The sequence below is a fragment of the Anser anser genome (assembly GCF_964211835.1).
Source record: "Anser anser genome assembly, chromosome: 1".
Classification (NCBI taxonomy): domain Eukaryota; kingdom Metazoa; phylum Chordata; class Aves; order Anseriformes; family Anatidae; genus Anser; species Anser anser.
The window spans coordinates 205,440,538-205,466,899 of NC_139720.1; the positions used below are offsets into that span (position 1 = coordinate 205,440,538).

The 26,362-nt window shown below is 39.2% G+C and overlaps 1 protein-coding gene across 47 annotated transcripts in view; it reads right to left on the reverse strand.

Annotated features, from left to right (window-relative positions):
- Positions 1 to 26,362, reverse strand: part of DLG2 (discs large MAGUK scaffold protein 2) — a 1,058,052-nt gene that overhangs the window by 114,736 nt on the left and 916,954 nt on the right. The window contains exon 1 of one of the 47 annotated variants that reach the window (XM_083797007.1): positions 16,993 to 17,686. The exons of 45 other annotated variants lie outside the window; for them this stretch is intronic. The gene's annotated coding sequence lies outside the window, so the exon portion shown is untranslated. Of the gene's footprint in view, positions 1 to 16,992; positions 17,687 to 26,362 lie in introns of those variants that run through there. One more of the 47 variants, XM_083797006.1, reaches the window with a different exon arrangement.

Below are 26,362 nucleotides of genomic sequence, written 5' to 3' on the forward strand. Positions count from 1 at the left end.
TTGGACAAGGAGAGTCAAAACCCACAAAAACTTAAACTTCTTGAAGAACAAGTTATGACTTTAGTTTCCTGTGCATTCTCCCTAGAAAGACACATACTCAGATCAAAAGAGAGTGGCTTGGGTGAGATCATCTGGAAGTGTATTATGGGCCGGTGTTTGTGATCGAGTTCCTAAGTGTCTTCTGTGTGGTGGCAACTGACTGAATTTTTTGAAGCACAGTGGGATGATTTAGCTGAGGCCTCAATGATTTCTCAGGTTTTCTCAGGTGAAAAGTGATAGGACACAAGGAAATGGCATCAGGTTGCACCTCGTGAGGCTTAGATTGGATATTAGGCAGAATTTCTTCATGGAGAGGGTGGTCAAGCATTGTAACAGGCTGCTCGGCGAAGTGGTGGAGTCCCCATCCCTGGAGGTATGTACGAGATATGTGGATGTGGCACTAAGGGACGAGGCTTAGTGATGGGACTCAGTAGGTCAGGTTGATGGTTGCACTTGGTGATCTTGAAGATCTTTTCCAAAACAGGTGATTCTATAATTCTATGGTAACAGACTGCATCAAACTGCATTGCCTAGCATTTTCCAAGGACAAACAGCACATGCTCACATGATTGCAAGGCATCAGAAATTTGCAACTGGAGCATGAGTCTGAGCCCTCAGAGTGAAGAGGAACCAGAGGTTGCCAGCCTCAAAGCCACTTGGGAGCATAAAGGCATCAGGGAGCATAAGCCACAATTATATCTTTGTACAGATGCCTGTGTAATTTGTTCTTAAAGCTCCCCAGAGATTGAGACACTTCAACCATCCCAAACGTTCTGTTCTGGTGTTCTGCTCTCCTTGCAACTGCTTTTATTCCTAATATGTCATCTGAAGCTTTTTTTGCTCCTTTTAAGGATCATTCCTCCTAGCTTACAATGCAGAAGAGAAGGCAATATAGTAATCTGAAATATGTCAAAACTAGAAATATATTGAAATTAAAAATAATAATTTAAAGGGGAACACAGCTAAACAGACAGGAAGGAATAGCTTAGCAAGTGAAAACATTTTGAAAAAGTCTGCAAATGTCAGAAATGAGACCTTAAAGAAAATGACTGCATTCCAATTGGGACAGATGAAGCTCATTACTGCCAGTGGCCTACATGCGATAAAATGGGTCAGTATTGCTACAGAAACCTTTTTGGTGTGTCCCTGTAATTAGCACAGAAGTATTATTATTGTAATTAACTGAATCCCCTAGTACCTAGTGCAGTGTTCATGGCTGTAAGCAGGTTAATGTGAAAATTAATTTGTGCTAATTCATACAAGATCAGTGACGCCCAAACCAATCTGACTGCAGTGGCATTTTGTGGAGTAACAATATTTGCCTGTGGACTTAGAGAATGCTTCAAGAATGTCTCATAAACCCATTTTAGCTTTCACCTGTGATAAAACTCTTGTGATAGAGAGCTATGTTCTTTGGATAAATTTATCGCAAAATTCACTCCTAAATGGATATGTAGTGTACTAGTCTAGCCATAGAAATTGAAGGCATAAAGGGTTCAGGCAGCCTCTTTGGCCTGTTTCCTAGTGGTCCAAGGGGCTGCTTGGTCCCACCAAAGATTCCTGATCTCAAGGATGAGTTATCTTTTCATCTTGAGAGGGTTGTGTTGGACTTCAATGGGAAAGCAATGTACTTTCCCTGGTGCCACATGCACAAACAAAAGAAGATGATAAATATTCACCTGCCAGTGCAGTAGGCCAAGTTAAGCTTCAGAGCTTCGACTAAGCTGTCTTGTAATTGGGACTATTCTTGTACGGTCTGAACAGTGTCTAGATATGCTAGGAATGGCTAAATACATTTTTCCCCCCTCTCTTCTGTAGCCTGTGTTAAACCAACTTTTTCAATTTGCTTGGTTTGCCTTCCTTCACAAGGCTACAGTCCCGTACATCTTATGACTGCATATTACTCCTTAAGTTTAAAGCTGCAGTCTTTGGTCATCCTCCTGCAGAGATGTGCTACCAAAATAATGCCAAAGAGACCAATCACTATCTAGTCCTACTTCTTGATACCTTCTTGTTCACTGCCCTCCCACCCAGAACCTTGAGGTGGGTAGATGGCAGGGGGTTCAAAAAGTCTGACTGCAGCCTATTGGGGTTAATCTTTTAGGGACCCAAATGAGAGGCTCAGGCTTGCCCACAGCTCAGGTCAGAGCTACCATCCTCCAGAGGACCTTCCATCTCCATTGAGGAGAGGAGGAACCGAGTGGAGCAGTCTTCCTTGCCCTTGTCAATAGCAGCAGGGTATTTGTCTGTGCTCTGTCCTTTCTGTCCCCTGTCCTAAACATGACAAATCAAAACCCTGACCTCCCCTTCTCCTGACTCTTTCTGTTACAACTAGAGGATGTAATTTCACAACACACTGCATTTCATGGCAAAAATAGCCTGCATGGTCTCTGCCCCCACTGTCCCATCACTTCTCATGTGGGGCTACAACTGATTGGGCCATTCTACTAAAGATTACTAAAGATTTTTAATGAGCATTAACACTGGGGATCAGTGAGCTGTGGCAAAGAGCTGAAAACAAGTGGACAGTTGTGAGCTCTTAGTAGCTTTAGCACCACAACCCCTGCAGAGCAAGCAAAGCCACAAAGCTCCACACTTCCCAGCTCATACACCCCTTACCCTCCATCTGTACCCCACCAGAGGCTCAGTGAGAGCCAGACATCCTCTCTGCAGCTCCCACAGCCCTCAGCACACCCTGGGCTGCTGAGCACCAACCCTGTATTTCTTCACTTGCACACTGCCAAGCATACCTCAATGTGCCCCATTCCTTGTCCTTTACCCAGCCAGGGTGTCTGATCCCCGTGTTTCTGTCCTTCCCACTCATCTGCCTCATTTCTCCACTGTTCCTCTTAAACTACCTGTATACAATAAGTTGGAGAAGACTTCCTTTTACATTTTCAAAGAATACATAAGCCTGCTTTCTATTCCCCCTCTTCAGCTTAACTGCTCTTCTGTTTTCCCAAAGCTTTCTATATCCCACTGATTCCAGATCTGGAAAAACAAACAAACAAACAAACAAAAAAACTAACAAACAAACAAAAAAAACAATACATTTGATTTTCCTTTCTATGTATGCATCTTCTTCTTGTTTCTCTAACTTCTGCCATGTATTGAGCTCGTTGGGTTCAATTTGTCTCCATTCTCCCGGCAGATTTCCATCTGAAGAGTGGCCCATGATGATTTCAGGTGCAATTTGCTATCATTACTTCAACTTTGCTTTTTACAAGGCCACTTAGTTGAAAGAAAATCAAGTTGATAGAGACTGAGTTGGGAGTGGAAATATCAGAATAAAGTGAATAAAGGACAGTGAAACAAACTGTCTTTTCTATAAAATGTAATGGGAAGCTTGCTGGAAGCTAGGCAGGTCATACTTTAATTTTTTAATACTATTAAATATGTATTTAGCAAAGGGCAATAAATAAAGCTTAATTATTTTTTTGAAGATAAACAGAAAGCTGAGAATATCTGACTATTCAAAGCTTAGAAGATACATAAGAGGAGCTCCTAATGACCCTACAAATGCAGCTTTAAAATCCTTTCATAGTGGAGCTTTCAACAGGGCATAATAGTTCAGTTCATTACAAAAAAATATATGTCTTTGAAATTAGGAGCCTGGTTTGACTTTCATGTGTTATTAGCTCTCAGTGGAGTTGAAGCATTTAAATTGATTGTAATGAGACATTAGCAGACACTATTACTGCAGCAAACCATTCCTGTTTTGAGATGGCTGGCTCAGGAGGCCTCTAAAAGCATCCCAACAGGCAGCAAGTATCTTGCACTGACAAAGGGAAACAAAAATCAGCTTTGTAGAGGTTTGCCACACAGCTGGCTCTGCTGCGCAGTGCCTGCCAAACGGCTGCTCTGAAGGGCACTGGTAGCGGAGGGCAGAACCCTTCCAAGGGAGGGGAGACATGACAAGGGGGCTGCTGGTTAAATGCACATGTGTTTTAAAATATACTCGAATTCCCGCCAGTCATTAAAATAAAAAGAACTAAATCACTAGGAAAATAATAAAAATAATAAAAAAGATAAAATCAAAGCACACTTCTGAAAGTAATAATAATCATCTTTACCCACATATCTCCCATACACAGGATACTGATGGTGAATCTATCCCAAGAACTACAAGACTCTGTATCGTTTGACTTCTACCTCAGCTATGTCTCTTCTATTTCTCATTTTCAAAAACCCATCTCACCTTTATCAATATTTTCTAGCTTCTGCTACATTTTAAATACAATTCAATGAATGACTTTCTCTTCTCTCATCTCACCTTTCTGATTTCTTTGCTATATATAATTATGTCAAAAGCCTGGAATAGTCTCTCACAATTACCCTACTTTCATGAAGCTTGTAAGAATTTCATAGATTTAAGACTGTAATAGATGCTTGTCCATGGATATATGCATATTTTTGTTTATTAATGTAGAGTGATTGTATAATGTAAATTTCTAAGGCAAGTACACTGAAAAAAAAAAAAAAGATTATGAAACATTCTGAAAAGAAACCATTGCAAATGTGACAGCTGCTAAGAATCACTACGACTTTAATATGCCTCCTTCCCCTAGAGGTTACTATCCTTGCTGGCCAAGGAAACAGCTGTAGCATGCTCATGAAGGGCAAAAAGGCCTGGAGAAGGCAGAATTGCCCTTTGGCAGTTTGATGTCTTGCTGGAAAGCTTGTCAACCTTATTTACATTTTAATTTGCATGCCTGCCGCTACAATGCTTTATATTCGGGTTCTGCTTTAAAGTATCTGCTCCACTGCAATCACAATGACCTTTGCGTGTCTCCCCTGTTATCCCCTGGGGGCTGCAGCCCCAGCTTGCTCAGCTATCCACAGGACTGGCAGTGAGAAATGTCAGGCTGAGCATGACATTTATCCAAATGGTTGGCTTGCACATAAGGTAGCCTTTTCTTAATTTTTAAACGTTTTTTTTCTTCCCTGTAGGAGATTAAAGAGTGGCACAGGCAATAGTCACATCCCATGAAAAGGGAGTGCTAAAGGAATTCCCTTTCCTGCAAGACAGGGGCAGGACTGGAAGCACGCATAATATGGCGGTGGTTGCCCCTGAGAGCAGAGATGACAAGAGGGATGAAAATGGGCAGTGACTAATTACTATTGACATTATTCTTACCGACGGACTGACAACAGAACTTGGCAGGATTATACCCACTGGCTAGTCAAGGGGAGCACTGCCATAACCATGTCCTGCTCCAGATAACTCACAGCACAGGCACAGAAGTACAATACAGGCATTAGCCCCCAGCCTGTCAAGCTGCTTCAAAAATACAGTCTTTCTTACACCCAACGTAATGACACTTGTAAGCATACACAGATTAATCAAGCTTTTATGAGAATTACCTCTTTTGCATCTTTTGTTCATTACAGAAAAGACACTAGTGAATATATTTTGAACAAGAAAAGCTTTCAAGGCTGCTGAAGTATCCCTGGAATACAGAATACTGTTTTTGTTGTCACTGGCTAGTCCTGACTTTCTAATGAATTCATGGCTTTGGGATTTCCAAATACAGAAACATTCTCTTCTTTAAGTTACAGGGAACACCTCTGTGGATATAGATACAATAAAGAATTTTTAAATCCATATCTTTCACATTTCTGATTAATATTGATTAAAAACAAACAAACCAAAACAAACCAAAACAAAAAAAAGCATTTTTATACCCCTGTGACTATGGGCAGCACTAGTAAGAACAAGACCAAGGTGGGTGTACTTCGCACAGTAATATCGAGAGCCATATTTTATGGGGAGGAGGATTTCTTCCTAGGCCTGTTTGTAAGCACTGTAACACCTGGGTTTCTGTTACATGTATGCTTTTTGGGATCATCTCAGAGTTTTATTAATACATTCTACATTATTATAGGGAACCGGCTTTTAGCCTGTTCTCGAGTATCTACTTTAATGCATCCATATTGGTATACCACATTAAATAAAAACATGAAGCCTGACTCAGTGTTTACCAGTCTTTCCAAAGAAATATATGGGACCATCATTGTGGCAACATCTGAACAGTATTGGTCTACACTTCTTGTCTCCACGATGAGTAGTAAGCAGAATTATTCTCCTTGCTATTTCAACACAGGGAGCATTTCTTCCTATTTACAGATATACAAATATGTACCAGCTTCAGGTCTGCTGATGTCAATGATGTAAAACTAATCAATACAAATCCAGTTTCTTATATCACATTCTATGTCACCCACAGGAAAAAGATTTCTCGGCCCTTTCTGTGCCTTTCGTTCCCACTACCTTTAAGACCAGTTTCAGCATTTCCACACCAAATAGCAGTTTTTTATCATTTCATACATTTGAAAAAAATGAAGTGTTCAGATTTCAGTGAGGCAGCACTATCAACACAGTGGATACAGAAGACTCATATGTTACACATTTGTGTGAAGATAGAAACATTACTTTAAAGCACAAGAAGGTCCTGTGTTGGTTACAGATTTGAGGATAATCAAGATGAAGGGCAATTCTGAATGTGCATCTCCTCAAACCTGTAAATGCAGACTATATTGGCACTAGTCCTTTCTGTTTCATAAGACAGCATGTAACCCTAATAAGACAAACTGTTTAGTTTTTATTTATTTTTAACAGTTTCAACTGTTTGACTGGTCTGTTTATTCCTTTATCATAAGGATATGTCACTGCAAGCACAAGGAGATATGTATCTGAAATGCTATAATTCCTGGTGGATGACACCATAAAGTCAGTCTGTAACTTCAGTGCTAGAGGTTTCTGTCAACCTCTCTTATGCTTGTTTTGCCAAAGATTTTTAACTCAGAGAGTGCTTGACCTAAGAGCAAAATCTGGTTTGCCTGCATGATGGCTGAGACTGAGGACCTGGGTAAGATATGGTTGCATGAAACACTGTGATGACTTCACATATTTTAATGTCATTCTTCATCACAATTTCACTACACAGTTATGAAGGCACCAACATGGACAATGTTAGAAGGAATAAAAAATTCTGGGGGGCTGTTGCTCTCTGTCTACAATCGAAAAGAAACTAAACCTCTGAAGAGATCCAGGATCAAAGGATCTCGGAAATGTCAGTTGGATGGCACTTCTATCACGTTACAAGTCTTGATGCAGCAGGCATGGGAGAACAGGCTCTGCAACAGATCAGAGCCAATTATCAAAGTAATCCCATTTGGCCATAAATATATCTAGTCATTTAATACTGCTAAGCCGTGTTTGTAATCACAGAGCTTAATGAAAACAACTTACTCTGAAAGGAAAGACAGGAAATCTCTGGAGTAGAAAGGCTACTAAAGAGGATGTTAACAAATGCAAGTAAATTTGAAGTTTTAAATTCTTTTATGTAGGCCATACTCTATTCATAGAGGTTTTTTTTGTTTGTTTGTTTTTTAATCAGTCAAGCCAATGCTGAAGGCAGCTTCAAGATTCTGAAAGTGCACTTTTGTCTTCACATGCTGTGTAACACAGGCAAGTCTCTCAATTAAGGAAAGGGTTCTTTTGTTTGAATGAGATTCTGTTTAATTTCTGGCAGGCAGATTTCAGTTCACAGAGTAAGAGAAGAAATAATTACCATCAATAGAAGGATGAATAGTAGATGAATCTATAATTCTCATTACCCACCAGAATTTCAAAGTGAACTTAAACTATAAGCAAGCATTTAGCAGATCTGAGCAAAGGGGAAAAGGTATTGGACAAAAGTAGTATGGTTTCATTCAAATCTTGAAAAAAATCAAAAAATCAAAAATCAAATCTTGAATGAGTGGGACTTAACATCTGGGAAGAGCCTGAGAAGCATTCTCAGAATACTGAGAAGGGTTCACATTTCTTTTGAGAAGCCTGTCTCCGCCTTAGCATGTTTACTACATATTGGATGTCAGACCCCAAACACTAGGGAGTATTTAGGTCAACGCTGGACTTTAGTGCTACATGTTACGGATTTTTGCCAGTTTAGACTGTAAACTCCTGATGGAGGGAAGCAAAGAAGCTCTAGATGGAGCTCACTGGTTCCCAGTGAAAGGACAAGAGGCAATGTACACAAATTGAAATACAGAAAATTCCATTTAAAAATTAGAAGAGAAACAAACAGCTTTTTTCTTCTAAGAATGATGGAAACTGCAGCAGGTTTCCCAGAGAGTTTGGAGTCTCCATTCATGGAGATACTAAAAACTCAACTGGGCATAACCTGGAGCAACCTACTGCCCCTGCTACTAGTTAGAGTAGATGATCTCGAGAGCTACATTCCAGTCTCAACTACTTTGTGATCTCTCAATAATCGGTCTAATTCTCTGTGGTGATATACAAATGTAACGTACAAGCAATGCTCTTTCTTCTCTTCTACTTAGAAATACAGAGCTCGTAAACCTTGGTGGCAAGATAATATATGGTTAACAACTTCAGTCCTTTAGAATGAAAAAAATCATTAGAATAAATAAAATATTACACTTAGGTGTGATAGTGTCCCCTGGCTCATATTATTCTACCTGGTCACGCTGCTGTTGAATGACTGGGTACAGCAATATAAAGGTTTAATATCCGGCTATATTTAATATCAAACTCCCTGATATTGGCAGTACCCACGATGGCTGCAGGTCTGTCAGCATTTTCAAAGGTTTATAACAGCCATAAAAACTCATGGAGTATAGAAATGAGTCAACCAGTACTTATAATTGCTGGCATTTAGCACCAGAGAAGATGACTAAGAATCTATATTTGAAATACCTGGAGTTGGTGGAGTCCAAGCACAAATCTTGGGTAAGATCAACTATGCACTACTTTTTTTTTGTGTGAACTAAATACACGGAATTCTGTGCAGCTTACTGGTTGCAGAACTTTTAAGGCAGGCACTCACAAACTCATTTATGCTGCATTTTTGGTACACATTTCTTCTACTATCTTTTTAAAAGCATAATTTTGACTTAGCTTCCCCTGAACGCAAAATATTGTCATGTTTGGCATTCAGCTTCCTGCCCTTTCATCAGCAGAGGTGGCTGCATTTCACATTTGCAGAAATAATATTTAGGAAATTTCCTGGGGTATCATTTTCAATGGAAGATGTCATGTGTTTCATGCTCAAATACAGTTCAACAGCATTTCAAATGGTCTTTCCATTCTGTTTTAAACAACCCTCCAAAAATTAAGTTAAAACTAAAATTTAGGGAATTAGTATCATAAGGTCTCAGATTTTTCTCTGCCATAAAAAAGCATTCCTAGGATCATACGTTAATTTTATTTATATGTCAGTTTATTCAGTTATCTATATGCTGTGGCTTATGCAATTTATCTGAGCGATGGCTGATATTCCATACCACATGTTAACATAATTTACAATATCGTTGCCTTTTATCCAAAAGAATCCTGGTGTGTTTCTTAAATTTAATGCACTACAAATACCATATATCAATGGCATCTACATCAAGGGTGTCAGTCACAATTACAAAAATGCTGAAAATAAATTAAAGAACAGAACAGTGGCTAAATTAAAATGGTGCTTGATCTGCAGATTGAGTAGATTAATTTAACTACACCTTTAGCTGGATGACCTATGGAGTGTTTCAGCCACACTCAGCAAAAGGTGTATCAACCAGAAAATGAAAGGCTAAGTTAACCCTCATAGATGCTAAGGTAGGCATTAACCATGGTTGTGGTCTCAGGCTGGTCTTTCATTTGTATCTTGTTAGATATATAAAAATAGTGCAAGCAAGATCAGAAGCAGGCCCTGTATGTCAGTGCTTAGATCTTCACAGTTTCTATTATTCAAGTGAATGACATTATTATTGGAACAGAAGTTATTTACTTGCATGTTAAACACCAAATTTATACTGGGCAAAACAGTAAATTAAAGATGTTTATTCCCTGAAAAGGATCACCTTTTTAATTCAAATACAATTTGGTAACAGGGACACCATTCTCAGCACAGATGATCTAACATTAGATCCTTCTGCCCCTCTTTTCTCCGTGCCCCGAATGACAGTTTGGGGAAATTGAAAATTGAGGGGGAGGAGCAATGTTGTAAATATTTTGGCAACCAACAATTAGAAGGTTTTCATCAAATGTTTCCAAGTACTGTTATTGAAATTTTCACTTTTAAGTTGCTACCACCTGAATCTGAAAGCCTTTCAGAAATGTACAAGGATACATTTTATTTCAGCAGTATCTACCTCTGGCTTTGTTTTCTGGTTCTGGTGCTTCTGTGTTGTTGTTTTTTTCATATAATGATCTCTCTCGTCTACAAGTATTTCTGTTAATATTCTAAAAGTGACAACAGGAATAAGTAAAAATAATTCATACATGTAGGCCAGAAAAAAAAAACAGGCATGTTTCTGGCATTTTGAACCTCACAATGACATGAAAGATCAGGTTCTTTTTCCCTTCATAGTATACTTTTAAAATCATACCTCTATGAAAATTCATCATAACCTAAATCTCAGGTAAGGCAACCTAACACTGGAGAACAGTACTGTGGGTAAAAGAAATAGAGAAGACAAAAATATTATTATTGCATAGATCCAAAAGAAAAGACAGGCAAAACAGTTAATTTTCTTCCTGTGTTTTTTATCTTGAGAAGAGTCCCGATGCAAATACAAATAATTATTTCTGGATCAAACTTTTTTTTTAGAATTAGTGGACAATCCTGCAGACAACACCTATAGCTAAGTTTGTTTTGTCTTCTGTTGACCAAGCTTTCAGAAAATAAACAGAAACAAAAATGTTCAGTGTTTCAGCCTCAATAAGTACTTCTCTGGTCACAATTTTTTGGCCATACTCACACTTTGCTAAATATCTGAAATAACTGAGGAAAAATGTCAGATTTTAAAGGTTTACAAATAGTGTATGGTAAAAGCCAGACTAATTTATGAATGGTAAATAACCTGAAATAGAGTTATATATGTACTTCACAGTAATTCCACTAGAAAATGCATGAAAATACGCAGCTGTATCTACTTTCTGTTTCAAACCCTTCTATTTTTGCTTTTTCATATCTCTACCATTTATTACCTATGCTGTGAAAGAAATTTAATATAAACAAAGTAGAATTTATACACATCTCTGAAAAGAGAAGAGTAAACTGCCTGAGTGTTATGTCAGCAGTCAGGTGTGAGTAGCAAGAAAGGAAAGACAGTGAAAACAAAGGAAGACATTTGAGTGTAAAGTATTCATACCACATAAACTTACAAAAGCCAAAATGCAATTGCTACCATAAAAATACCTTAGTGGCTCCACAAGGTTATTTCAGGAATCTTGTGAATCTGGATCAGTCTACTGTTATAACTCGAGGATGATAAAATTTTAACAGGGACAGAACAAAAACATGAGCAGGAAACATTTAAATTACATTTACCATTCTTACATTCAAACAAGGATGTTTTAGAACATCTCCAGAAAATTTTAGGGTTTAACTGACAAATTGCCAAATATTGTGAAATGAAAGTGATTCCATGCCTAGGAAACCTGTTTTGTATGTAGGAGTGCTATTTTCTCTCTCTTCTGAAACTTGGTTTGTGTTGGATGGGTGTATTTCACTGAACTATTTAATGCCTGTGGTTGTACCTTAAAGATGAGAAATACAGAGAACTGCTGCTAACAGAAGGGCTTCACCTAATGCTACTTACTGATAGTTATATTTTGCATTTCTGAACTATGGTTCAGCCCACAGCCAGTGTAAACTGGCTGAGGAGGTCACAGCTAATCCATGGCACATGAATCAGATAATTATTTTGCCCATTCCCAATTTTCCATGTAGGATAACAGATTCCCTTTCACAAGGAATATTTTGGTAATGGGAGATGCACAGATCTGCCACAAACACATGAAACAGTATTGCAAATAAATACAGAGAGAATAAAATACCCTTCACAGGTAGTGTATACCGAGGGTGATGGTATTTGTGCTTATACGTTCTTAAAATGGCTGTAAGGTGGTGTTTTGAAGGAACATAGAGATTGTCTTCAACGAGAAATACTTTTCTTAGACACTGCTAGGTAAAATCAGTTGCTCCTTAGTATTGCAAGCTGCTCTGAACGCTTTTTTTTCTCATTGTACACATTACTGAATGTAGTGGAAATGTTTCTAAGAGTACAATCTACTTAATATGTAGAAATAAATAGCTATAAAAACAAAACAAACAAACAAAAATGTAAACTGATTACAGTCTGCCTGTCTAGCTCACTTGCAGCATGTGGCTGTATACAACCCAGTTCAATCAGTTCTTTATTATTTCATAATGTTAAAGGTTATTACCACAACACAAAAAAGGGATAATAGCAAGTTCTTAAATTAGCATTTCCTTAGCTCAAATGCCAGCACACTAATCTCTTTCTTTAAAATTTAACACACAGTATTGTAAATCACACTTACAGAGTGGTTTGGTTTTTTTCTGTTCTCTTCCAAGTAAGAAACATTCCAGACGGAGTACAGTAAAGAATTAGAAGGGACACACCATGTCCCATTCTGTCAATTTGCAGATTCTTCAAGCACAACACATTGGCCAGTGTGATGTAACAATGACACTAACTTTCAGGATTTTAAAACTGTTGTCAATCCAGATTACACTCCTGCCTGGTTAAAATAATAGGAGATTTCTGCTTACACTAAGGAAGTATTCTGGGAATCAGGACTTCATCTGCAGTTTCATCAGGCTGATTTTGGAATGAGTTCACTGGTAAGTCCCAAATAGAAATATGGGGATGCCATTATTTTTAGCTTGTCAGGCAAAATAAAAACTGTATGTTAATATCATGCGTTAAGCCACCAACTAATAATGCAAAGTTCACAGAGGACAGAAGACAGTATGCCACTGTTTAGACAATTAATGAATCTGCCAGAGATGAGTATCGCTACTGTTTGCACACTGGCAAGTAGAATAACAAATGTTCTCCATCTCTGATGATTCCAGACAAGACAGAGAACTGAGGACCATATGAGCAGCAGAGGTTTAGGAGCACTTTCAGCCTGTAATATGATGGGTTTACAGCTATTTTCATGTAGATCTGATCCTGGATGTGAGTTGAATCATAGACCTCTTTTTATGGGCAGCTTCTACATAGTTTATAACTATTCTGTGATAAGAGACACAGCCATAGCAACCAACAGCATTTCAGCTATGCGCTAGGACAACACAGGCCTTCAGGGCCTTCCTCTGAGGGCACTAAGAAACTCCACTGAAACCTGAAATGAGCAGATTTCCTCTTGAAAAGGACCTTTGACTGATACTATTCATGTTATTGGTTATCTGGACTATGTTAAATGTCAAGCAGAACTCAGAGCATTTGTACCGCTTCAGTTCATTTATATTTGGCTCCTACTGAATTCTGGTGCTGAATTCCCCAGAAACAGCTTTATTACAATGGAGCTTTCTCACCTGGAAGGTTTTGGTGATGGAGCTGCTTGTTGTGTTAACCACCTGCAGCATAGAAGGTGTAGGATTAACACCCAAGCAAAACAAACATCTACAAGCATCTACAAATTACTTAAACTTAGCACTTTTGAGATGGATTTTACATAGAAGTGATTTTTTCACTGCTTTCCTAACTTAAATACCCTCTCCTGCTTGTACAATCATACAAAACCTAAAAAATCTCATCTATCAGGATTAGACCTTTGCATGTATTTCACTTCCAACACAAGGAACAGACCAACATCAAAGAGCATGTTGTGTTTATGAACACACTCTGCTCCACTTGCCAAATTTGTTCCTTTCATGCTCTGAGTGTTTGATAATCCTTTAAAACAGTATTCCTCTGCCTTTCTCTCTGGGCATAGAAAAAATATATTACTGTTTTCCGATGACAGATTATCATTTTTTACTATGAAGTTCCAGCTCTTCCCTACCAAAAAAAGTTACATTGGTTATTCTCAACATCAAGGATACTATATGTCTAGGCTGTTATTCCAACCCCTTTTTCCACTGAAGAACTTCTCACTGAAAGCACATCATTATGATTACTGGTGCCTGTAGGTCCTTGTTTCATATCCATTGTGACTACTGAATTCAAATCTGAAAATCCTGAGAAACAGCATGCAATGTCACTTTATTAGTCTGTTCAATAAAAATAAAAAAATAAAAATAATAAAATACGAAGAGATTTAATAGATGGTTAATAGTTTTCAGGTCTATGCACTAGAGCTTTCTGTACCCAAGACTCAGCACAAAGTATAAAGGCATTCTTTTATCTAAAAGTATAGTTTGTGTGTGTGTGCTTGAAAAGGGAAAATAGAGGTGTTACAGGCACACAAATGTGAGTTTGCTGCTGCAGTCTCCAGCCACTTTTGACACAGGGAAAAAGCACAGTCAGACATTAGTTTTATTTATGGCAAACTGAAAAATAACTCTTTACCAAAAAATGTTGATCACTACCTGCCATGGGACTTCACAGCAATCCCGAAGGTCAGTAGACCTGAGATATTTCAGACCAAAGAAAAGAGATGGATTCCAAAGCTAAGGACATTTTTTTACAAGACATTTTCCCCCATACACTATATTTTATACGAAAGATAATTTGAACATCAGTTCCTTGGCTGGTTTCAGCTGTAACCAAAAGGCAAAAGCTGAGGAAGATTCCTCTTGGAGAGCAGATGTCTGCTACTCAGAGAGTGTTTTACTTCAGCCCCGAAATACTAGCCCTATTCAGGAATTAATAGGAAGCCAACACAATTCTTGCAGTTGTGCTGTAGCTCGCTTCCAGCAGGATACACCGCTAACCATGCAGATGGCTGTTATCTGTACCAGCTTGGGTAACTAAGGGGATTCAAGGCTCAGAACTCCACGGAGCATGCTGCAGCCACTTGCTGCTGGGTGGAGAGGCATGGATGACAGGAGCAAACTCATATCCAGATAAAACAACTGTGCTCTCCAGACCAGAGAGAATTTAAAATACATTTCTTAGTCACTGCTGGTTTTCCCTCAGCAACACTCCCAGACTGTTAGGCACCCAGAATAAAAAGAGATTTTTGCCATGTCCTCTGGCTCCTTTCCATTCACTTGGTCTCAGTCTTATCTGGACCAAACTTCAAGTAGCTGGTTTCATCTGGGTCCAAGCCTCCATACCATTGCCTACAGACTGAAGTAGCTGGTAGCTTAATTTATTGTGCTATAACAAATAGCGAATCTGGAGCTCCGGTGCCCACAAGAGCCATATGCCCATATCATAACTTTCTCCTTTTAGGGTTGCTTTTCCTGTCCTAATTTATACTTCCTGAGTTACAGTACATACATTTACATGGTTAATGTTCAGATTGCTGAGATTACACCACAGTGATGCATGCAATATAAATGCCTAGACAGATGGATGCAATATCACAGATTTCTGAAAGAAGGAGAACTTGCAAAACCAGAAGCTCACACTTCAAGAAACCTCATTTGCTAGCACAGGGGTCACTGAAAATAGATCTGAATGCTTAAAAAGCAGCTAAATAGCCTTAAATAAAGCACTGCTGACACAGGTATATACTCTTTCCTAGAAACAGGAAATCTGTTAAGCTGGCAGGAAATGATCTTCTTGAGAAATTCTGGTGTTTGGTGTTTTTTTTTTTTTTTTTCAAATTTAGGTTTTTATAAAGAATAAGTGCAAATCTGTTCTGCAAAGAAAGTCTGTGGCAAAAGCCACTTTGCCAATTGCCTTAATCTTTAAATAAAAATGATGCTAAAAAGAGGTCCTTTATTAATTAAGCCAGTATCTGTTCAGCAGCTTTGATGCTTCACACGTAACTCATAGAATAGGGTATTTCCAAGAGGCAGCAGTATAAGTTTAAATCACTACAGGGTAAACAATTTGGACTGACAACAGATGAGAGGTCTCTGGAAGAGAGTCTCTCTCCAATTACTAATAATACAGCTATAAGACAACAGGTGCTGGTCTGCTGAGCCCTCTTGATATTTTGATAAAACAAACTCTCCTCTCCTACCGACGGAGAAAAAAAGAAACTGGCACAGAGGGACAGAATCAATGTCTGTCTGCTTTGATAATACTGCTGATGATAAAAGGAAAACTAAAATTGTCACTCACGACCACCTGCCTCTCCTGACAAGGGATACAGGTATTGTACAGCAATGTTATTATTTCTGTTTGGTAAAGTATGCTGTTCAATTCCTTTCTGGTTAAAGGAAACAAAAAATATTTTGCCAGTTTATTGATCTTTAAGGTAATTGGCAAGCTAATGTGGGCAGATATTAAAGGAGCTTTCTTGAAAAGACAGAGAGATCATAGTGAAGCAAATGATAATTAGAAACTAAAGCTGGTGAAATTCAAAAAGTAATGCAGATATTGTAGAAAATACATCTTTTCCCTGCCTTGCTGTTCTATATCATGTTTCCCACAGTTTGTTTCAAAGTCTCTCTTTGCCTTTCATCTTACACATCTTTCAACACTGTTGTTATGCAAGATGGGGAATCATTCATTTTAATGTGATACTAAGCATATTACCACAAAAACAGAGAGAGGATACCATTTTACTGATTACCTAATTAAAAAAACTCTACAATATATATTCTTTGCAGCCCTGTGCTGCACACAAAAGATTTAATGCCGAATCTGAAAAGCCACATAATAAAAGCAAAGAATTTTTAAATGCTTCTGATTTTACCTTTTTTTTTTTTTTTTCTCCCTCTTGTTATAAAAGCTACAACAATCACTCTCTTTAACTGCTAATAAAAGCAATTTAACGACAGGTAAATTTGCTGGTTTGTAGCTTCTTTGAACACCCACCACACTCACGAAAGGAAAGTAACTTTAGCTAGAAAAGAGATCCTCACAGCACTATGGTGAATAATTCATCATTGCATTTTTCTTTTCATCTCATTTTGTGCCAGTAACATACACAACTGAAAATACTGTAAAAGCTAAAAACAACCACAGACAAGGACTTCCAGCAGCAAAACACAAATAAAACTAGCAGGCAGGTTCCCCCAGCTTATATAATAACAGCTTTAGCTCGACAGAACCCACATCACTCACCGAGGGCAGAATTCACTTGAACAAAAGCAGAGCCCAGTCACCAAATGCAGCTTCGCAGGACTCTTAATGCGAGATGCTCCTGTCTGCTGTTCAGTTCACACTTGCCTTTATAACTAAGCCAACCAACAACATTCAGTTGCTGAACCTGATGAATTATAAAACGGTAGCTCCCAGACTCTCATATTTTACATCACAGGGGGTGGTCATCCAGCATACACACACTGCCTGTGTACATATATTCTGCTATAACTCATCCTGATAAACACATCAGTGCTGGCAGCAGTGACAGTAATTGGTGCTCAGGATGTACAAGCACAAACCAATAGAGCACACTCCCACCTTCTGCTCTGTGCAACATCTCTACCTGTCAATCACTGCACCTTGTTAAGGTGGAATGATCAACTGCACTTCAGGGGAGAAGCTAAACTCAGAGGAGAAACCATCTACTAGAACCGAATTCTTCCCTTAAACCTTTCTTAATACAGTAGTAAATGCATCCTCAGTCTCTTCTAGATACAGTTTTCATGTTCTTGTTTTGTTGTTTTGTTTTGTTTTTTAATCTTCAGAAAATCATCCCTTCTTAAAGACACAGTTCTTGTTTAGTCACTAACACATGGTTCACATCTTCCACTATCATGAATGGATATTATTGAGGCTAATTCTGTGGAATTTAACAAGAATAAACTAACAGCAGTGCTCCAGCAACAATGACTATTAAAAGCAATATACCTATTAGTTAAAATTAGGCATATATTTTTAAAGACTCTTGTAAAATGCTGGTAGGTTTTAAGTACATCCTTAAAATTAAAAATATGTATTTGTAATGTTCTTTACTTCTCTAATGCCTTTTTTCCATATTCTTGCATTGTTTTAAAGCAAATGTACACACACAAAATAACAGAATCAAACAGCTAAAGCTCAGATACATTAATATAGTCAATTAAACTAAACAACTTGAAATAGGATTAATTACAACAATGGCAATCACAGTTGCTGCACATGACAGAATCTAACTCTCACAATTAGCCCCCAACAAGCAAAACTGGTTATGGTATCGGTCATACACAGCCAAGGATCAGTCACGGAAAAGATCACTGTAAGGAAAGTCTTTTTTAATCAAGCAAAAAATGTTTATTCGGAGGAATATCTAGTGATCTTATCCACATTTTACACAAACTCAAGGCTATTTGTATGAGTGTGGGGAGTGAATGAGAACACTTTATGATGATTTTCTGTTTCTACATCCCTGGTAATGACACTCAGAGGGCTCTACTTGGAGCCTGAACTTTCTCCAGCTCCTTTCTTTCCCCATGGCTGTAAAACTCTCCCAACATTTGGCACCATGACGCAAGGTTGTGCTTTGGAAGGTGAGTGATGTTGTGTGAGCGGCTGTGCACTTTCCGGATGCTTTTCCATGAACAACTGGGCTGAGGAATGCAAATGAAGCCTGCGCATGGCAGCCCAAGGCAGAAACCCAACCCTTGTCACCATCTGGAACGCCTGATGTGCGTCACGATGTGGGTACGGGGTGTTGCATTTCATGCATAGCAAAAACAAGTCCTATATATATCCCTTTTCTCCTGTCCTCAGCTGCTTGTTCCCCCCCTCCTCATTTATCTCTTTGTGTTCGACACCTTCATTATTTGAGAAAAAAAATCACTAGAGGCCAGAGGCACAAGCAACCTTACTTGCATGAAGAAAAAGCTGTACATAATTGGGTGGCAGAATATAGGGGAGATATATCAGGACTTAATCAGAACAATGGTTTTAAGTCTATAGCTTTATCAGAGGAAAGAGCAGCTGAGTTTCAATAACTGGATTCTCCAGTGATGCTGGCTGGGGATAATCCAAAATGGCCAGAAAAAAATCTAAGTGACAGACACTGGCTCAGGGAGAAGTAGCAAAAAGAACTGTGCCACTGAATTTGGCTTTACAGAGACGAATTCCATTCTCACAGATTTACGTGTTTTACTTGCAAATTATGGAGATTCACTACAATGGCCAAAGCAGAAGAATTTGTTGTCTTGTGTACTAATCAGGGTTTTCTGACTTATTTTTCATGAAAAGCAGGTTTCATACTACTATAAATTCTGCTCAAATGCCCCTAAATGGCATTTTTCTTTTTGCTTTGCCTTAACCATTCAGGTTTGAAGAGGCTTACCAAAAATCTATGTAAACATGACAGTGATTTGGTGCAGCATGGTGAAGACGTAGGCAATGTTTGATTGAATCTTCTTGACCAATATAACATTCATTCTAAAATTCAGTTTACATTTATTGAATTACAGGTTTGTAAAACTGACCAATATCACAGCAATGTATCACTACAATATTTCATAGCAGTGTGTAGGTGGCATGCATAAGCCACAGTCTGTGGTATTACACAAGAGTCACAATTCCAAGAAACACTGCTACCTCATTTCACGCTTATTTTCAATTTTTGTTTAGCTACCTTGGCTTCCATGTTATTTTCCATGGGAAATATTTCATACCTGCCAATTCCATAATATTCAGCAGTGTGGTGCTCTATCAAAAATGAGCCATATAAAGCCTGCTACCTTCTTAGTGAATGAATACACTCATCTAACAACCTGTCTTCCAGGCTCTGCTCATGGTTCACATTCTATCGCAGAATGTGAGATTTGAAATTTGAACTTTCTCACTTCACTGACAGGTGTGCGAAAATCCCATATGGCTGCCAGATTTATGTGTACCTACATATATATTTTAGTTTGTATTTTTAAGGAGTTTGTAACGAACACATTTAGTATTGACTTTGAGGTTCTTTGCTTCAATCTGCAAAATAGAAATTATTTAGAAAAGAAAAAAGAAAAAAAAAAAGACAAAAGCATTCCCATTTGATGCCAAAACATGACTTCTTTCTTATACCATCATGTGGTATAATATTGACTACACCTTATACCCATTTGCTAGCTAAAAAGAGCACAAAGATCACTGGGGAAAAGCCAAAGCATTCAGCTGGAATAACAAGTTACCTTCTCAAGTCAAGAAGCAGCTAAGGAAAACTCAAATGAAGAGTAAATACAGGCAGGTTTGATACTAGTAAGATCACGAATTAGCTAGTACAGTTAGCACACATCCCAGTGAGGCAAAACCAGACCTCCAGGATGTCCACAGAGTGGACCCACAGTTCCAGGTGAATAAATGTGAACCACCGGAGACAATTTCTAGGTTATCCCAGATGGTCCGGATCAGTAGATTGGTCAGTAATTCTCACCATGTGGCTTAAGAAGCCATCATGCAAACTAAAGAGGTATTTATTTAGTACCTTGCATTTAGCAATTACGCTCTTCAACCCCTTTAGTGATTTTTTTTTCCAGATTTAAACTGGCTAAAGCAAATGCTCTTTCATCCGATAGCCTATTGATGGCACTGTCAGAGAGCATCACTAAAGCAATAAACCCAGCAGGATTTAAAAAAGGACTTAGCATTTATCAGACAATAGCATCCAGAAGAACTGTAATAACAAGAAACATAAACTTTCTAACAATCAGGGGATCTAGTAAAGCTTTGTTTCCCACAAATGCTTCTCCTTTGATCTCAGACCCCACCCATTGCCCTGCCTCAATCTGCAACATTTCACATCACACCAGCTTCTCCTGGGCCCCTTATAAGACAAAGCCCAGGACTTGGGTGGCTCCAGGTCACTAACCAGTTTGTTGCCCGTTTTCTTCCCAGAAAAAGCACTAAATTACATGTCCTCCCTAACCCCACTCAAAATTGCCACGAAATCTGTAGGAGCTCAGCTAATTCTGAGACCTCCCTTTTTCCAAGTCAAAACCAGCTCAGCATATTTGTCTTTTATTACATTTGGTAAAAGTAACCACCGGTTACACAAAAATTCAGTACCTATATTCTCCAAGAGGCAGTTGGGTTAAATGGCATTGTTGTATCCTTTGAGTACAGAAATCTCTCAGACTTGATTCCAGCAAAGACCACTGAGGATTTATGAATTTCACAAGCTCCTCCACCATAAGTAGTCTGAATACAGTAAGAATTTGTCCTTTTAGTTTTACCTATATGGTAAAAAAGTACCACCCATTGAGTCAGATAGATTTCATTGCTGTAACCTACGTACATCATTCGTTGTAAAATAAACAGCAGTGACAATGTAAATGAATTTAATTGTCACAGCAAGGTGATGGAGAAATTCATTTCCTCTCAATGTAGCACACTTGTAATTCCATTTAAGAACAGTTTTTAAATAGCGTTTGAGTTCCTAAGATTAATCCTTGTGAGGACAAATGAATAAAACCGTATATTTAGATTAATTAACAAATTAGCTTGCACAGGGCTTTGAAGATGTAAAGGACTGTACAAGTGCTATTTCTATAATAATATTTTTCTGAATTACTATACTTTTCTTCTTCAAGTGACATCTTTTTTGCTGCAAGTGCTGTGTGCAAGCTCGTCTCCTTTTTGAAAAAAAAAAAAGAAAAAAGAAAAGAAAAAAGAGAAAAAAAAAAAAAAGGAAAAAGGGAATTAAAGAGGATATGCAGCTAGGTCTGAATGAAGAGACACCCAAGACAGCGATTCCTGTCGACCAAGGGCAATGAAAAGAACTTACTTCGCTAGTTAGGAAGGCTGAACTCTCTTAATGTTGGCTTCATTCAGTCTCCAGAATATGAATGATCTTATCAGAAATAAAGAACTCTAAAGGAAGAAAGGCCAGATGGCAATTTCCTGAGAACCTCTGGAGAGGCTGCCTGGATTTGATTTGAAAAGTCTTAAAGCACCCCATGAACCTGGAATACTACAGCAGCCCATTTAAAAGCCAGTGGATTTCCCAGTAGCAGTCTGACACCTCATACAAATGCTGCGTTTCTGTATTGCTTAGATCACTTCAGCCGGTTAAAATAACCAAGAAACTTGGATGCTATGGTTCAGCATCCAGATTATTTATTTATTTATTTATTTTCCGTCTGGACTATCACTTTCCCTTTAACTCCAAGTTTCCCACTGTTTTATTTCTGCTGTTTCCTTTTAAATGACTTACAGTGTCTAAAGCTTACTAACTCCAAGAGCTGGAAAAAGACCTCAAGATCCGCTTTCTATTAGGCAAAACATTAAATTCAGTAGCAAACCAGACAAGCATCTTTCACACAAACAGAAGGTCTCACATTCAACTCCTTATAAGCCTGGTGCGGGGAGAAAATGAGTTAACAGCTTTGGATGGCAAAGAATGGTGGAGCAACATGCAGATCCTCCTGCGGTTCGCAGTCTGAGTGCGTGCACTCTGTGGTGGGAGGAGTAGGTGGCTGATTTGGGGAAGAAGCAAAGCACAGGAATGATACACTTCACTCCTCTGAGGATGGTGACGAAAATCTGTCAGCTTGGCATAGTTCTTCATGTTACCTACAGCAATTACTGACGCATGGAGAAAGTAACAGCTCTACAGACATCACAGTAAGAGGCACGGTATGTGCAGTGGAGAGAGCAGAACAACTTTATTGAAGAAGCTCATGGCAATACTGCAAAGGAACTGTCTAGGCTATCCATGAAGAAGGACAACTGAAGAGCACACAGAACAGTCTTCATGAGAAAACTGCAAAATTTAGGCCTGTGTTTGTGGTAGATCACAAAAAAGACAAGTGGCATAGCCTGAGAATGCCTTCTGCACTGGCTGTGACAATGAACTAGCAGAGGAATCAGTACACACATACTTTTAGGCTAAGTTTTCCTCTCCTACAGATTTCTTTCAGGAAAGAAGATACGAAGCCTGGATGACTAACTACAATGCAGATGGCAAAGCAATATAGAGATACCCATGCTAGCTCCAAATGAACCAGCTTAGATGACACCATGAGTAAATTTAACCTACTCATTTTGAACTCCATGGTTATGCTGTTCATGGAGCAGGAACATTTTAAGCAGTCTGTGATGCAGTCAAGCCAGGGAAGGACAGCAGGTGATACTCAGGCTAGGTCTGTGTCAGCCATTCTTGCAAAATTTACTTCTGCAGTTTTCTTGCCATTACTTGCAAATATGCCAAGGATGTAGTACCTCCCAGCAAGGAAGAATATACGCAACTGCAGAAGCATCAAAATGAAGAATTGTTCTGAAAAGAAAGGAAGAAATAACTGCTCTGTAGGGATATGGCAAGCCTTCCTTCAGCTCAGCAGGAATCATCTGTAGTCTTGCATGTTTTGTAAGACTGCTAAAACCGCAGAATTAACTGTCCTGGCTTGAAGTCAGGTCAAATAATTCAGCTCTCACCAGAAGCCCTTTTTGTTAGTTACGGGCAAGGACACCCTGGTGAATCTGCTTTAAGATGACTTTCATGCCCAGTGTATTCCCATGTCTTCTGGACACTTGGAAGGCATGAACGGCAAAGATACTCCATCTACAGGGCAGTAATTACTGTGAACAAGAAAATGTCCATCACCCCATCACACGTGCAGTTTTTACCTGGCAAACAACTTCTACGGAGTTGGGCATTTCAGGACAAACTACCATTTTGTCAGGATTGTATCTGATGGGACCCAGGAATCAGGACACCGATTAGATGCTCTGTTCTTGAACTACTTATAGCTCAAGGCTTAATTAGGAGTGGAAAATGCTCTAAGACCTTTAAATGAAGAACTGAAGAATTAAAGGAGGTGAAATATAAATACTCACTCTTGTTCTCACTGCAGCATCAGAGTCTCTGAATTAAATGCTACCCAAATAACTCAGACTACATAGGTACAACAAGAACATTTGATTAGTATTTCTTAAATGATATAATGGGATTTATCAGAAAATAATGAAGAACTGAACAGAGAGATTGTACATGTTAAATCTGAGAATGTGCAGTTCTAAGCACTTAAATTTGTAGCTTCCTACTCCTTTGCCCTGACCAGCTTTCATCATGATGCCTGAACTGGGAACAAATCAAATGAAAAATACAGGCCAAAGAGAAAATAAGAGCAGCATTGGTGAGGGGAAGTTATTTGCCTTCTTTTCCATGTGCTTAAATTTCCATAGTCTTTTTTAGGAGAGAGCCTTGGAAAAGCAAAGAAGGAGCAAAAGGCAGTAGACAAAAACCTGGGAGATTTACTGAAGTAGTTTCCTTCCTGCATGTCTTGGGACAGATTCTGCTTCTATGACTCAGTTTCTCTGCTCAGCGCTACTTCATGCAGGTACTGTGAAGATAAACTAAAAATCATATTTCATATGTTCAATATTTGACATATTTCAATGTTAATGCTGCAGGACACCTAAGTACCTTTGAAACAAATGGTCTTGCAAGAGTTGGAGAGCTCCAAACAATGATTTTCTTGAGTCTTTTTAGAAACATAGTCATAGAATCATCTAGGTTGGAAACGACCTTCAAGATCACCAAGTCCAACCTCCAACCTGACCTACCGAGTCCCATCACTAAGCCATGTCCCTCAGTGCCACGTCCACAAGTTTCTTAAATACCTCCAGGGATGGGGGCTCTACCACTTCCCTGGGTATCCCATTCTATTGCTTGACCATGAAGAAATTCTTCATAATGTCCACTCCAAACCTCCCCCAGTGCAATTTGAGACCAATTACTCGTGTCCTATCACTTGGCACCTAAGAAAAGAGATTGTCACCATCCTCACTGCATCCTCCTTTCAGGTAGTTGAGAGCAATGAGGTCTCCCCTCAGCATCCTCTTCTGTAGACTCAACAACCCCAGTTCCCTCAGCTGTTTCTCATAACTTGTTTTCCACTGCCTTCAACAGCTTCACTGAAATTCTATGCACATGCTTGATCAACTCCACATCCTTGCTGTGGTGAGGGGCCCAAAACCAAACACAATATTCAAGGTGTGGTCTCACCAGTGCTGAGTACAGATGGACGGTCACTTCCTCAGTCTTGCTGGCCGCACTATTCCTGATACAAGCCAGGATGCCACTGGCTTTCTTGCCCAATTGGGCACACTTCTGGCTCATGTTCAACTCTCCAGCTCATGTTCAACTCTCCAGCTGTCAACCAGCACCCCCAGATCCTTTTCTACCAGGCAGCTTTCCAGCCTCTCTTCTCTAAGCCTGTACTGCTGTGAGGGGTTGTTATGCCCCAGGTGCAGCACCTGGCACTTACCCTTGTTGGATGCCATAAAATTGGACACAGCCCATCGATCCAACCTATCCAGATCTCTCTGAAGAGCCTTCCTACCCTCATCTCTCTCTCCAGCTGCCTGAGGAGAGAAGCACCAAGGACGGTCTCTGTCAGTCTCTGTTACCTGGGACTGATGGCGGGACACACAGTGACAGCAAAGAGCTGTGCCAGGGGAGGGTCCCCCTGGGCATGAGGGAAAATTCCTGTGCTGTGAGGGTGGTCAGACACTGGGACAGGCTTCCTAGGAAAGTGGTTGATGCCCCATGTCTGACAGTGTTCAAGAGGCATTTGGACAATGACCTCAGTAATGTGCTTCAGGTTTTGGTTTGCCCTGAAGTAGTCAGGCAGCTGGACTTCATGACCTTTGTAGGTTCCTTCCAACTGAACTATTCAATTCTATTCTATTCTAAAGCAGATCAACAATCCTGCCCAACTTGGTATCGTCTGTGAACTTACTGAAAGTGCACTCAATCCCGTCAAACAGATCAGTGATAAAAATGTTGAACAAAACCGGACCCAAGACTGAGCCCTGGGGAACACCACTGGTGGCTGGTTGCCAACTGGATCAAACTCCACTCACCAGGACTCTTTGAGCCCAAACATCCAGCCAGTTCTTCACCCAGTGAACTCTACACCTGTGTAAGCCAGAAGCAACCAGTTTCTGCAGGAGAGTACTGTGGAAGATGGTGGCAAATGCTTTACTAAAATTCAGGTAAACAACAACCACACCTTTTTGTTTGCTTTTAACCACAGTTAGGAAAAAACAAAAATCATACAGCCCTTCTGATTAACATCATGTTGCGTACCAGAGAGTAATATATGTCATTCTGAGAGGTATAAGAGGAAACAATACTAGAGCGCTATTGCTGAGCATGGATACAAAATAAAGGAACTTTTTCAGCTCCCATTCTCAAATGCTTACTGGCATTTTAAGTGTAATTTTGGGGTGTGCATAACTAGAAGTGACATCCTTGAATGAGAAAAATAAAAAAAAGTGACTCCAACATGAACATGCTGAAAGTGGACAGTCCATACTATCTTGTGCTTCTACCAAACAAGGATTTTAATAACAATGCATAAAAGTGCAGTACAATTATGAAAATAAGGCTACTTCCTATGGAAATTATATGACCTTTATGAAGAAAACAGTGTCTACAGTCCACCATGAATGGCCACGGCAGTTAAGAGCACGGATTCTTATGGAGATTGTAGCTGATTTCACATCTTAATAGAGATGGTGTGCTCTGTCTATGTGTGGCCTTATGGATATCTGGGTGTTC